Source organism: Lepisma saccharinum, unplaced genomic scaffold (assembly GCF_977018435.1).
Source record: "Lepisma saccharinum unplaced genomic scaffold, izLepSacc3.1 HAP1_SCAFFOLD_173, whole genome shotgun sequence".
In the NCBI taxonomy this organism is placed as follows: Eukaryota; Metazoa; Arthropoda; class Insecta; order Zygentoma; family Lepismatidae; genus Lepisma; species Lepisma saccharinum.
This window is the reverse complement of record NW_028142974.1, coordinates 368083-383133: the sequence shown is the minus strand read 5'-3', so window position 1 is coordinate 383133 and position 15051 is coordinate 368083. Positions and strand designations below refer to the sequence as shown.

General features: G+C 38.2%; 1 long non-coding RNA gene across 2 annotated transcripts in view; it reads right to left on the bottom strand.

Annotated features, from left to right (window-relative positions):
• LOC145982447 (uncharacterized) overlaps positions 1–15051 on the bottom strand; it is a 109582-nt gene that overhangs the window by 93193 nt on the left and 1338 nt on the right. For both annotated transcript variants that reach the window (XR_014441050.1, XR_014441051.1), the window contains exon 2: positions 13773–13803. This is a non-coding gene — a long non-coding RNA (uncharacterized LOC145982447). The remainder of the gene's footprint in view (positions 1–13772; positions 13804–15051) is intronic.

Here is a 15051-nt window from a genome sequence, read left to right as displayed (position 1 = left end):
TTCCTCCTTGGTTAAGTTTAAGTTACCTAAGGACTGAGCACCTGAACAATTAACGTTAAACTCTGAGAGGGTCACACCAGGAAAACTACGACTAAGAGTATCAGCCACAACGTTTTCTGATCCCTTACAGTACTGCACCACAAAAGAATATTCTTGTATCTGTATAAACCATCGGGTGAGTCTGGCGTTCCAGGTATGAGCGGTCTCGAGCCAGGTAAGTGCCTTGTGGTCAGTGATTACTATAAACTGCCTTCCTTTGAGAAAGGAGGAGAATTTAGATATCGTAAAGAGTATGGCCAAAACTTCTATCTCAGTCGAAGTATAAGATTTTTCGTACGATTTCAGCAACCTGCTTACAAACCCCAGGGGTCTGATATGTTCATCTACCATCTGATAGCAGAAACCCCCTATCCCCACCAAAGATGCATCGGTCTGAATGTAAAATTTTTTCTCAAAGTCTGGATAAAACAAAGTAACCTCCCTTTTGACTACCTCTTTTAATTCTTTAAAAGCAACATCTGCTTCAACACTCCATTTCCACTTACTTTTCTGTTTGAGAAGTTCATAAAGGGGGTTTGCCAACATTGAATAGTTACGAATATACTTGCTCAACCAATTGAAGCAACCCAGAACCTTCTGTAGTTGTTTTAGGTTCTCCGGCTTAGGTAATTGTTCTATGCTTACAACATAGGTTGGATCTTTATGATAGCCTTGAGTGGAAATAACATGGCCAAGAAACTTTAACTCTTGTACCACAAATTTGCACTTTTCCACTTTCAATTTAAATCCTGCACGTTTCAACCTGGACAGCACTAACCTTACATGTTCAAGATGGGACTCAAAATCTTGGGATTTAATGATTATGTCATCGACATATACAACAGTGAAGTCGCTAAAGGATCCAAGAACACGGTTCATCACATCGACAAACACTGAAGTACCATTAACTGACCCAAATACCACTCTCTTGAACTGGTACAATATCCCATCAAACGAAAAGGCCGTATATTTTCTACTGTCTGGATCGAGAGGAACTTGCCAGTAGGCATTCCCCATATCAAGGGATGTGAAGTATTTGCACCCCTGGAATGATGTAAGTAACTCATTAATCTTCAGCGGTGCAAGTTGCTTGAGTTTGACATGCTGATTGATCTTTTTTAGATCAACACATAACCTGATAGCACCATCGGGTTTTGGAACTACCAGCAAAGGTGAATGGTATTCTGAATCAGAAAGTTCTATTACGTTCCATTCAAGCATCTGATTCAACTGTTCCTTTACCTTTGCACGATACGCATATGGAATGGGATAGTTTTTTCGTACAATAGGTTCGTTCGTGTCTAACTCCATCCTATGCACATATTCCTTGCATAAACCCGGTACTTCGGTAAACATGTCTTGAAACTCTTGCAACATTGCAATTAATTGCGAAGAATGAGATTCGTCTAGAACTAAGGATCGTTTAATTTGGTCGCCGAATTCAGAAAAACATTTGCTCGAGGAGTCTTGTGAACAACAAACTTCTTTATACTTAAATCTTGAGGACTTGGATCGACCTGTTCTAGTGGAGTAAACCTCAGGAAAACCTTACCATTGGGTGTATTATAAAAAAAGGCATTTAAATCAAAATTTAGCTCACCGTGAATTTTGTAGATAACATCCAAACCCAACAACAAAGGTACACTTAAACTCCTTACCACCACTAATTGAACAAATACGTCATGCCCACCTAAACTAATCATTAACTTAGTGATTCCATCTACTGCTTTTGATTTAGTTCCAGTATAATCAAACAACCTGATGTGTGAAGCAGGCTCCAATCTTGGCCTAGATATAATGGAAGATAATTCTTTCCACGCATCATATGACAGCAAACTCAGTTCAGCTCCACTATCACAGAGTGCGGTAAATTCCCTATCAAGAATTTTTACTTTTATCAGGGCAGAACCTTTATTATGAAAATCTACATTAATCGGTATTTTAGAACTAATCTGATCATAAAAATCTGAATCAGAATCACTATATTTACATATTTACAAATCGAATGGCAGGAATGGTTACTGTACTCCCGCCCCCTGCGCATGGACGAAAGTTCCCCTGACGTTTTCCGAACCTCTACTAACAACTGACTCCCGGGATTGCACACCCCATACTGGACACCTGACTCCACTACGCGTTGAGCTTCACAATTAGGTTGATTCCTACCTAAATTCTGTAAGACCCCTACTTGTCTCAGATACTCCAGCGTTAGTAACATGCCATATCGGTTCCAGTGCACTTTATCTATTCTCCTATGAGAAGGATTGCCTAAGAAACTTTCAAACAGCTCCTCACGAATATTAGCATTATCTAACAGAAACAACGGACTCAGGTCATGTACCTTGACAATTTCACCCTCCTTAAGAGAGCGAATGAACTCGTTAATTTCGTGCCATTTACGCCAGACAATACTATCTTTAGATTTCATAACTTTTGGAATGGGTGGAAGACAAAGAAGTGTAATATCCTTAACTCTTTCCTTTAAAAGATCAACAATCTCCTTCAAATTTCTTTTAATTTCATCCCCAGGCCTAAATTTTAAAATATCATTTGTGCCTATCATGACCACAACAGAATCTGCCAATCTAGAAGCGGACCTTATACGTGTTTTTAATTGTTCAGAAGTTTGACCACTCACTGACAAACCGATTCGACGGTTACCGTCCTCATCAATACTGACTTGATGATCACCAAACTTTTGTGCTAATCTGACAAACATGCTGTCACCAATGAACTGTTTGTCTTCCAACATGGGTCCGGACAAGTCAATCCCAGAACTCCTCGCACCCCTATTTACGGACGAGCTGGTATTTACAGGAGGATTACTTTTATGATCACCCACATCACCCCCTACGATGTGAGATCTGCTTCGTTTCCCTGCCACGAGTTCTCAGGAATGAAGGTAGTACTAGATCGAAACATTTTTGACTTTGGACTAGTCCGTCCATCTTTCCTGACCGCCAACGATGACCCTTTCTGACTTTGAGATTCACACTTAAGAAAAGCATCAGCATCCTGGGAATTTATAGACACCTTATTTACCCCTACCTTGTTGCTCTTTGGCTTGGAGAAAGGATTCAGCTCCCTTTTCAAATTTACCTCTTTTAAGGATTCGAAATTCTCGATTGCATGGATCGCATCAGAGAATGAAGAAAGGTCAGCCATTACAAAGTGTTCTCTCAATTTGTACGGTAACAACGTACTGAGCTGAGCAATGATTTGTGTCTCCTCTGCATTAGGTTGGATTGATCTAAGTAATTTATAGTTCTTAGAGAAGAATTGCAAGACATTCTCCTCTGAAGAACGAACATAAGGGGAATTTAAGATCTTAGCCAGGCAAGAGCTACGCCACCTCGAACTTTCATAATGTCCAATAAACTCCTCCTTAAAGTGCTTGTATGAAAGAAGGTCAGCCTTTCTTCCATTGTACCATACTTTAGCACTATCTAGCAATAATTTTGGGACATAATTAAGATACTCATTTTCGTCTAATTTGTACAAACTCAAAAGTTCCTCGACCTTTTCTAAGAACTCGGTTGGAGTGACATCTGTGATAATACCATTGAATTTAGGAAACTTCAGTAAGTCTTGCGGCTTAACCTGAACTACATTCCTGGGTGACGAACGACGAACCTCTCTAACACCTGAATTATCCTGATCACCACCCTCTCCTAGGTCTACCTTATCCTTATGCTTCAAAGATTTTCTGTGGCGGGATTTCATAGATCTCCTTTTACTACTAGAAGAAGCCCCTTCCCCTATTTCCACGTTACTACTCGAAGAATCTCTACTTGTTGCCCCCCTCGCTTGGTGAGAGGCAAGTTTGAACATAACATGGTTAACCTCAGCATCCGAATCCTCCGTCGAAGTTGCCTTATCAACCCCACGTTTTCGGGAGATCAAACCCCCTTTCAAAAGATACCTTTCATTTTCCACTGTATCATGATTCGTCCCCAAAGAACGTCTATCTTCTAAACAAGTGATCATGTGATTGAATTTTCCCATCGACATATCTAATGATTTGAGGGTAGAAAGTATTTCTGTTGACACCATGTCATCTCCCAGATTACTTTTCACCCCACACTGGGTTGCAGCTTCCTGAACAAACAATTGAGATGAAGAAGGTTCCACCCTCTCAGACTTCACGCGATCTACTAGCTTTTCAACCTCTTCCCGCGTTTGCAGCACCACCGGTACTATTTCCTCTTTACTATTCTGTACTCTATCTCTGAACTTCTCATCTATCTGACCCTTAAAGATCTCAAACTGTTCCATCTGCCCTATTTTCATTCGATCCAAAACTTCATGAACACCCTGTACCTCATCATCTAGTCTGCTAGATAATGCATCATATTTTTTCTCTACCGCCTCTGCTCTGGTCATACACTCCACGCGATACTGGGATACGCAACGCCGAAGTTCTTCAGTTTCAGATTTCAGCTTTGAAATGTGATCCGCGGTATCTCTTTGCATTTGTGCCAGGTCAGATCTGAGTAGCTCTGTAGTCTTTTCATGACTCGCTTGTAACTCAGACCTGAGCGATTCGTTTGATTTTTCAAAGTTCTCTTGAGTCTCTTTCTTGCTCTGCATAACTAGAGCAAAGAGGGCTTCAAGAGTTATTGGTTCCTTCTCAGTACCCATTTTAACTGTAGCCACTTAGCCACTAAGTCTCATAATCTTATTGAGACGAACTAACGGTGGAAGATTTATCCAATATTCTACCGCGTGATAAGGAACTCCTATCTGTTTCCCCAATCTTGCCCCTTAACTTCCAACTAAATACCGAACCGACAAACCCGCCCCTATTCGCCTCGCCAGTAGCATAGGTAACTATGACAAGTGAGCCACCGCTGAATATTTTACAAAATTTAAAGTATTAAACGTGAAATTTACACAACCTGCCAAACCAACTGAACCTTAACTTTAATCTATCATTACTATCTGGGACACCCTCTACATATATCTCACCCGTGTGCAATTCCTTAATTATTCTTTAATTAAATTGTCAATACCAACGATTTTTTGCAAATCACTCTAAGTTGATAATCTATGAAGATTTCTGTTTATTTCTAAAGAGGATAATTAATTATGATCAGTGTGAACCTGAATTCCCCCCCTCCTGGAAGAGAAGACATTGATTAGCACACAATTATTAAATCTCTTTACACTGATAAATTATTTAGGTGAATTTGTAACACCACGGTTTCGAAAAGCACATTTATTAACTTAGCAAGAAATGAAAATAATGATCACATTTAGACATGATTTCCTTTGCAATAGGAAAATTTAAACAAAATAAAATAAAATGGATAGATTTCAAGTTTAACTAATTTATGAAAACATGTCTTCAAACAGCTTGTTTAAGACATTAAAGCTGATAACAGCGGTGATAGATTCCACACTTCAACTATAGGTTACTCATACGTTTTAGAAAAGGTCACCTGACCTGGATTAACAATCACAACAATTCACTTTTACAATTAAGTAATATGAAATGTTAAATTTATTCACAGTATAGGTCCATATTCATATCCCTTTCAAATATTATCGTTCAGCAAATTCCCGTAATCGACTTGTTTTCAATATGACGAAGCCACATCCTTTGTTATATTCCTAGGTTCGTGACTCGAGAAGTTCCAATATAATGGCCATAACATCCATGCAAGCATGCTTCAATGACTGAAACGTTATGTTTCAAAGCTTCTTCAACAACCACGCAGTTGTCACTTCAATACTAGAAGAATTTGGTACTTACATTATTGTTCCGAATACAAACCATGTGACTCTGACAGCCAGCAGTGAATTTCACTTATCCTGCAATCTGACAATCGTTCGTCTCGTTACATGATCATGTCCGTATTTCCCGAACTCTTGCGCTTAGAACTTGATATCAATAATAGCTTGTACTAACTTTACAAATCCGATATCATTTGATTCTTCACCGCTCGTATTTACTTGCTACTTTCTCGTTCTCCATCTTCTTTTCGAGCTCTCTCCCCGCGTTCAAAAGTTCCAGTTTCTGTCCACACTTTTTTCTTCTTCTTTTATTCCTGAGAGATTTTATGCACACTAAGTCTCATTGAAGTCGATTATCATCTTTCAATTTAAACTCACATTAAAGACATAATCTTTCAATTAGTTACATAATTATCACTTTGCCGTACCAGTTATCGCGATGACCAAAAAAAAATAAAAAAAATGAAGTAATCAGCCTTAATTTTACATACCAATACACATCATCTATGCACCGAGAAACCGCAAAGCCCATCTATTGAGCAAAAATCAAACTATTTGCGACAGCGCTGCAGGCTACTGCCACCTAGTGAGTAAATACTGTACTCATTCAAACAACACGTAAACTATTCACATCGAGTCATATGAAAATTACCTGCACCTTTGACATGAATTATAAAATATTAAATACAGTCTGCATTTTAAATAGTGTTTATAACAATATTCGTTATAATAAGAAGAAGACATTCCGGAAACAACAACTTTTTGTTGTCTGTTTTGGAGGTAGTCCTTGATCAGAGAGAGAAATTTTCCATGAATATTGAAACGGTGGGATAATTTATGAAGCAGGAAATTGTGGTTTATAGAGTCAAAAGCTTTCGAAAAATCCAGATATATTACATCCAGTTGAGAGTTTTCAGATACAGAGTTGATAGCGTCAGATAATAAAATGCTTAAGTTGGTTAAGCAGGAGCTGCCTGGTAAGAAGCCGTGCTGTGCTGAATTTATATATGGAGAGGTAAATTTGTAGAGTCGGTCCTTTATTATCTTTTCACAGGCGATAGAAAGTGGTGAAAGAAGGGAAATAGGCCTATAAGAAGAAACGGCACACTTGTCTCCAGATTTATATAATGGCACCACGTTAGCATTTTTCCATGAATCTGGAAATGTACCCTCATTGAAGCATCTGTTTAATAAAATAGAAAAGGGAATAACGAGAGAAGAAGCAGCGTTTTTTAGGAAAATAGAAGGGATTTCATCAGGACCATTGGCGCGATTTTGAGGCATTGAAGATAGGATGTGTTGCACTTCTTCTGGAGACGTGGAGAGAGACGTTAGAGAGTGACAGCAAACTGGACGGAGATTAGGAATGGATGAAGTCGGTGAATTCGAGGTAGTATTTATGGAGAAAAAAGAGTTAAAAAGATTAGCTTTGTCAGGGCCCTCTGCGCATACCGAGTCATGTTTTACTTTCAAAGGTATTCGGGAATTTTGCCTCCTTGAGTTGATTAGTGACCAAAAACGTTTGGGATTTGATTTGATATTGTTCGTGATAGCACCGATGTGTTCCCTGTATTTGGTCTTCTGCAATTGTTTAGAGTGACGTCGTAAGTCGGTGAAAGTTTTCCGTGTGTATTCATTAGGAAAATGTTTCCAGAGATCCCAGGCCTTTTTTCGGTTTCCAAGGGCAAGCAAGAGCTCAGAGTCGAACCAGGAAGGGTATTTGCTTGATTTCGTTTTTTTGAGTGGCACGTAATCCTTCATCACTGCATGAATCACATCAGTCAGCACGTCACACGCTTCGTCGACACTTCCACTCTCCAGGATTGTCCAGGGAATGGAATCCAGCGCCGAACGGATGTCACCCCAGGGTGCTTTGCTCCAAACAAGGTATTGGCGTCGAGGGGTGGGAGGTCGTTGACTCTTCAGGTGGTCCGGGAGCCAGAATACAGCGTCCAGCGATTCGTGGTCCGAAGGGATGAGGTTTCTCGAAGGGGTGATGTGCGCTGAAGGGAGTGATGAGAGAATGTAGTCCAGGTTATTGTCGTTTCGTGTATTGAACATATTGTGCTGTTGAAGTCTGAGGCCATGTATGAAATGATCCATGAAGTACGTGTCGTTCTTGTCTTTTGTAAAGCCATGCGTGGGGTCTGTCCATGAAATTGATAGATTGAAGTCTCCAAAAAGAATTACGTCGCCCATAGAGGATGCCGACAGTACAGAATCGTAGCAAGCCTCCAGAACTGCTACGGGGCAAGTTTTGTGTGGCCTGTAAAAACAACCGATGAAAAGTTTGTTTTTCTTGCCGAAAAGCACCTCAACCCACAGAATTTCACAGTCACGATCCAGGTCACTTCGCAACACACTATTCCATTTGTTATTTATGCAAAGCATCACTCCCCCGCCCATTTCCGCCAATTTTTTATGGGTTGAGACGGGGTATCTTGAATTTAGTTCGCAGTGTGTGGTTTTGTTTAATTTTAATGTAAATTAGATTACAGGATTTTAAATTTTAATATTTATTTTGTCCGGCTAAATTCGTGCCAGCTGCCGCGGTTAGACGTGGGGACATAAGTGGAGAGTTGTTGACTTAATTGTAGTAATAATTGATTTTTGGTTGTTTATATTTTATTTATTAGGTGAAATTTTTAATATAATTTGTTCTTTATTTTTATTAATTCTATAAAGGTGATATATTAAACTAGGATTAGATACCCTACTATTATCATTGTAAATTTGGTTTGAGTAGTATTAGTTATGATCTTGAAACTTAAAGAATTTGGCGGTGCTTTATTCTATTTAGAGGAACCTGTCCCGTAATCGATATTCCGCGTTCTATTTGACCTATTATTGTAAAATATCAGTTTGTATACCGCCGTAATTTGAATATTTAAATATATATATTCTTTTTTTTTGTTGAAATATATTTCAGTTATATAATAATTATAATAATTGCAAAATTATAATCATTAATTAAAAGGGAACTAATTATTGCACCAGTGTTACACACATATTTTATCATTTTCTAAACCTCAAAGTAATATGTTAATATTGAACCAATGCTTTTTCTTGTTCACATCAAATCACCTCCAAATTAGCCGCGATTGAAGGTTGTGTGAGGCCCTACACATCGTTTTATATATTCTGAGAGATAGTCTGGTCATTTTTAAGAGACTAAACAAAATGCAGGACTACATTTAGAATATAATCGTTATATTTGCACCTTCAATCACTGCCACAAGCACTGTAGGTGCAATGCGTATAAAGTGTGTTTACAACACGCTCCGAAACGTTTGCCGTAATCATTTCAAAGGGTGTGATATCGCGCAAACAATTGTGGGGGAAGTTGTTGGCTGAATATCATCCAATGGAAACAGCCGCTGAGGCTCTAATGGTGATCGAACGCCGGACCGCATCATTACATGTGATACCGTTACCACTATGCCATTGGGGACAATTGCGATAGCAGACAACATTCACACCATTTCGCCATCTTTATTTGCAGTTGAAGTTAATTGTACAGCAAACTTGAACGATATTGGGAGTACTGTATTCTCAACCAATTGCTCCCATGCACTCTCCAATGTTGCTTGTGTATATAGCCTAAGTGTTCACTCACTCACAACCGAAACCGAAACTCGAGCTCTCACCGACACAAATCCAGACGCTTTGGCGCCTGAAACAGACGTTCGTTGGATCCTGCATTTCTACAGTCGTGGCCTTTGTCCCACTGCTTTGGTTGCGATGAAGTATTTTGACAGGTGTCCGTATTTCGCTGCAGGATACATGCAAGGCTTAACAGAAGAATGTTAATGATATGCATATGATATAAAATGGTGATTAATTATTATTCGGAAATTAATACATGATTTATCCTCACCAGAGTGTAAGAATTTTTTATTTCGATAAAATTAACAACGAAATAATAAAAAAATATTTAATCAGAAATCAACAAAGTGAATAACAGCGATTGCTGTTCGTGTTTTAAATGTGACAAGTAAACGGATGTAGATACACTAAATTCAGTGAAATGTGTTGGTTAATTTTTAAAATTGCCTTCAATTTATGTAAAATTGAAGAAATTTAGTCCGTTAATTTGCAATATTTCAGAAAATACAGGTGTATCAGAAGTCCCTTACCACTCCTTGTAAAATCCGCAGTGATTTTTTTTATTGAAATGTTATATAAGCGATACAAAATAGGCCTAGGGGGACACCTTTTGGAGTATGTCACGCGGACGTCCGTCATCTTCGTTCCGCCATCTTGAATTCAACTTTTTAATTTAAAATGATAGTTGGGTCATGTGATACATGAAGATATGCTAGAATTTCGTCAGGATGTCAAAGCCGAAAAGATCTCATGTAACTTCATTTGGTGAAAAATTATTGGCAACTGAAAGTGATGTTTACCTGTTTGTTGCAGGTGCTGAACCATGCTGTTAAAAACTGAGGAACGCATTCAGATCGTCAAACTGTGGGGTGGGAGAATTGCCCGTGCAGTTGCTGCCGATTTCAACCTGCGTCATCCAGAACGTCACCCTGTGTCACATGTTGCAGTGTCTCAGTTATTAACCAAATCCGAGGAGACGGGGGCGGTCTTGGACAGACCGCGTATTGTCACTGTCACAGAGAATCACGGACGTAGCACAAGCTACTGCAGTGTTGGCCTCTTTCTCGACGTCACCCTAGCAAAGCACACGTCGTATAGCAATGCAATGTGATATGAGTCGCAGTTCGGTGTACATGGTTCTACAGACACACAAGAAGTGGCATCCGTATAAGATGCAACTGCAGCAACGCCCGTTGAATTGCATGCCCGACCACCAGACCTAAGGCCAATAGATTTCTACCTTTGTTAACATGTTAAGGCTATGTCTTATGGTGTGAAAATTAGTGATCTTCGTCAACTGGAACAACGTATCATGGCTGCCTTTGAGCAAATTTCACCAGATAACTTGCTCGGTGTCCACAGACATTGCGAGAAGCGTCTGTAAACGTGCATTGCCCAACACAAACAACATGTGGAGCACATTCTGTAACAAACAAACATGACTTTCAGTTGCTAATAACTTTTCGCCAAATGAAATTACATGAAATCTGATTTCAGATTTGACATCCTTACGCAATTATAGCATATGGTCATATATCACATGATCAACCTATTATTTTAAATGAAAAACTTGAATTCAAGATGGCGGAACGAAGATGACGGCCGTCGCGTGCATACTCCAAAACTTGACACCCTAAGGTTATTTTGTATTGCCCATATCAAATTCCATGAAAATACAATGAATGGTAAGGGACTTCTGATACACAGTGTATTTTGTAATATTAATGTGTTCATCTTTGTTTCAAATGTAGAAAAATGAAATGGAACATTTGCTACATCTCCGTTGAATTTCTTCTGTGTAACTGAAATAATAAACACATTGTGTATACATATGTATATTATATGCATATGCACGTATATATAAGACATATGTTAAATGGAATGCACTGGTAATTATTACTGATGATTTGATTTTGATTTAGTTTATTTTACTTCGCGTTTTGTACCTCTTGGCTAATTTGCGAAGATGGGGATGAGTGATGAAATGATGAAATTGATGAATGGACATTCACAAACAACCAAGCCCGACCGGGATTCGAAACCGGGACCCTTGGCGTCGCAGCGCGATGTGCTAACCACTCGGCCACAGGGTCGGGCTTATTACTGATGAATCTGATAGTTGTCCAATGATATATCTGTCCTTTCTTTGCAATAAGACAATCTTCGTGAAGATAGTGTAAAAAAAAATAATATATATAGATAAATTCAAAATTTTACGTTGAGTTGAGTTAGCAGCTTGTGCATTGGAATTTAATAATTTTCAATTTAAATGCTTTCTACAAGAATAATTTCGACTATGGCAATTAAGAAACGTATTCCTCAATAACATTACGCTTCTTATAATGAAGATTTCACATGTAGGATTTGGATTATACGTTTTTAATAAAACTTTCACTTCCATATTAAATTTATATATTTTTATATCAAACACTTCTCTGCACATTGCAATCTAACATGAATGCACACGAGTGTTAGAGTTAGGGCTTCCTTCACTCCCGATGTCGGCTATAGTGGTGAAGATAACATCAGCACCACACTTGAACGCCTTTATGCCCCTCTCCCTCCCAGATATTCTTCCAATTGAAGAAAATGCAGAGGGACCATAGGTCAGTGGCGGCAACAAGGGTTCGTGCTTTGGTAGTTGTCCCTCTTTTGCACATGCACTACGGGCTCTTGATGCTAAGCCTTGACTACAAAGAGAGAGTAAGCTGTTCTTCTCCCCTTCCATTTCCCCAGGTTTGGCATCCAATTGGAGCAACAGATTTTGTTGTATGAATGATGCAGCATTTCAGAAAATTTTGTCATAGGAATATCGTCCCTGGAAGTAGAGTTGAAATTTATTTGTAAAATGGATTTGGGGAGGGGGTCTGTTGTTTACCAAGTTTCTTTCGATGGGCTTCTTCCGATTTTTTCCTTTTGCTTAATTTGGCAAGTTCGAATCTGAAAACCCACATCTGAAACTACAACTGAAATAGGTCAGCCGAAGTTGGAAAGAATCCAAAAAGTTTGTTTGAAAAATCCAAAATATTCATGTTAAAAAACGCCGGTATTTTATCAGAAAAAAATAACTGTTCTTCAGTGTTGTCACAGATTGATGATATATCATGCAAATAATGTTCCTTGCCTAAGATAAGTCATTACGTAATCCGTTAGAGATTTAAAATGCCATGCCTGTATTTTTTTTTGCAAATCGTAAATATTAATCTCGAATTTATGACGCCAGCAGTGAATGATGGTCATGCCATCTCAAATGATAATAGAATACACAAATAGAGGGGGAAATTTTCTTTCCCTAGTTGGGAAGGAAATTATTAATGTAGAGCCGGTGATGAAAATGTAGAAGGAGGAAATCCCCTGTCTTCCACTCTTCAATTCGAATCATAGCTCCCAGAGACCGCTGAATTAGTGATCTAGTGAATCCAAGTGGCTGTTTATGAGAGGATACTTCCGGGGTATATTTCCTTTAAAATTATCTTTAATGATAAGTTTTTAAATTCGAAATTTGGAACTTTCTAATCTTTTTGTCGTGTCCCGTTGGAATTCGAAATAAAAAGAGCCAACGGTATGGTAACTGATGGATTTCAGCAAACCATTTTTGATAGGATGTTTACCTGAAAGTGCCAGTTTTTACTTGGCGATACCAAATGCCAATATTTAACTGATTTGATCTGAAAATGTTTACAGAAATAAAACAATTAATTATATAATTGAAGCATTGAACCGAATAAAGCTCTATGGCACATTTCAATGAATTGCGAGAACAACGGATACAACCTGTTGTATGTTACTGCCCTACAGAAGAAAAAAATCATAAAAGCTTAGGGAAACATAGTACCAATTTTTAGGCAACATCCTACCATATGACTTGCCAGCTTAGAGCCTATAGCCGCAGGGCCAAAGCATGATTGCACTGGTAACTCAGCACATTCCCAAAAGTGCCATACACCGTTATTCTGTGGAATGCTTCAAAAATATCCGATCCATATCCGGTATTCCCGGAAATTTCCGTTCTTGACGAAAATTTTCCTCAGGTGAGATATTTGTCTCTGGTTATTCGGTGAAACGGGAATCGGCGAAATGAGATTCGGTGAAACGGGAGTAAATCCGATTAGGAACTTCATGAACATTGCTTTTTACATGACTGGAGTAAGACCATTTGTGCGCATCCAGCTCAGACAGAAGCGATTCAGTGAACTCATATGATAGGACATTAATGCATTATCCAGACACCGATATTAAATATTGAATATATGAATACATATAAGTGTACAGTCAGCAGCAATACAAAGGTGACACAATAGATACTGAAATACATTCTTGCCTGAGAGGCGTTGAGTTTTTTCCTAAATCGACGATAGAAATTGCCGTTGAAAATTTGCTATTGAACTCACTTATTGCCGTAGGTTTAGACTGAGGCGCGCCCTGCAAATATAGAAAAATAAGTAACGTTAGTTCAGAACAAGAATAACTACAGTAGTAATACAATATAGAAAAAAAAAGTAAAAAAAAAGTAAATTACTCCCCTGTGCTTAGCACCACGCCATGAAGGCGTATAGGGGGTGATGTGATCAGCATCACGAATAGAAACTAACATTAATAATGTACTAATGGAAGATACAAACTAACATTGATAGTGTAACATTTAGTAAGAGTATTTGAGTTCTTCTCCATGCTACTGAGCTATTAGAATTTCATTCAATTCAGTTATGAAACACGATATCTATTTATCTGTCTAGGAAATGTCTGGACTCTAAAGTCTTAAATATACAAACTCCATTCAAAGTGTTGAAGCTTTAATTACTTGAAGTTGTACATTTTAAAAATTGAAACCGTTATGTGTAGTTTCTACAGGGTGTTCAAATAATATCGCAACCGAGTCTTTGAACATACTTAACTTCTGTAGAAAGAGCGATAGAGACAGAAAATTACACTAGCTATTAACTCGATGAATACTCACACAGACCATTGATACAGATCGACATTTTGCACAGCTGCTTATGATTCACGTTTGTTATTACTTTAACTTCGAATAAAATCTTTCTTACACCTTAGTAACTTTTTCCGCATACCGAACATTCATGTAGGGCATACTATTCTTGTTTAATATTTTTTTAGAAAAAATCCACATAGAGTTAACATACAGTGAAAATTTCATGTTACTATCTCTCTTTGTACAAACGTTACGTGCGTTCAAAATCTCTTGCGTGACAATTTGGACACCCTGTACAACGGGCATTTACTTTCAGTGAATTAATACAGCACAAACCTCATACGCCTAGACTTTGTGATAGATTTCCATTTTGTTTCAGTGAACAGATTCTTACTCTTTTGGTAACAATTATATATCACAACTCGTACGGTTTGACAGTTCAAATAAATGTTACTTCTTTCTGAACAGGTTTGAAGGTAAAATTGACAATTGTCTACTTACATGTCTACAAGTGGCTAAAATATTTTTAAACGATGGCTCACGTAGACGAAAAGAACTCAAATGCATTTTCGTTCACTATCAAGAGCTTCGTACGAGTTGTTAAAAATACATCAGCGTGCATTCAAGTGAATCCTATATGAGCATACAAGGTTTTCCAGAAGTCTCTGACTGAGTTTAGTGTATATTTGATTGTCTACTGATCCAAAAGTTGCAGAAAAGCGATGTAAAAAAAAATCAAT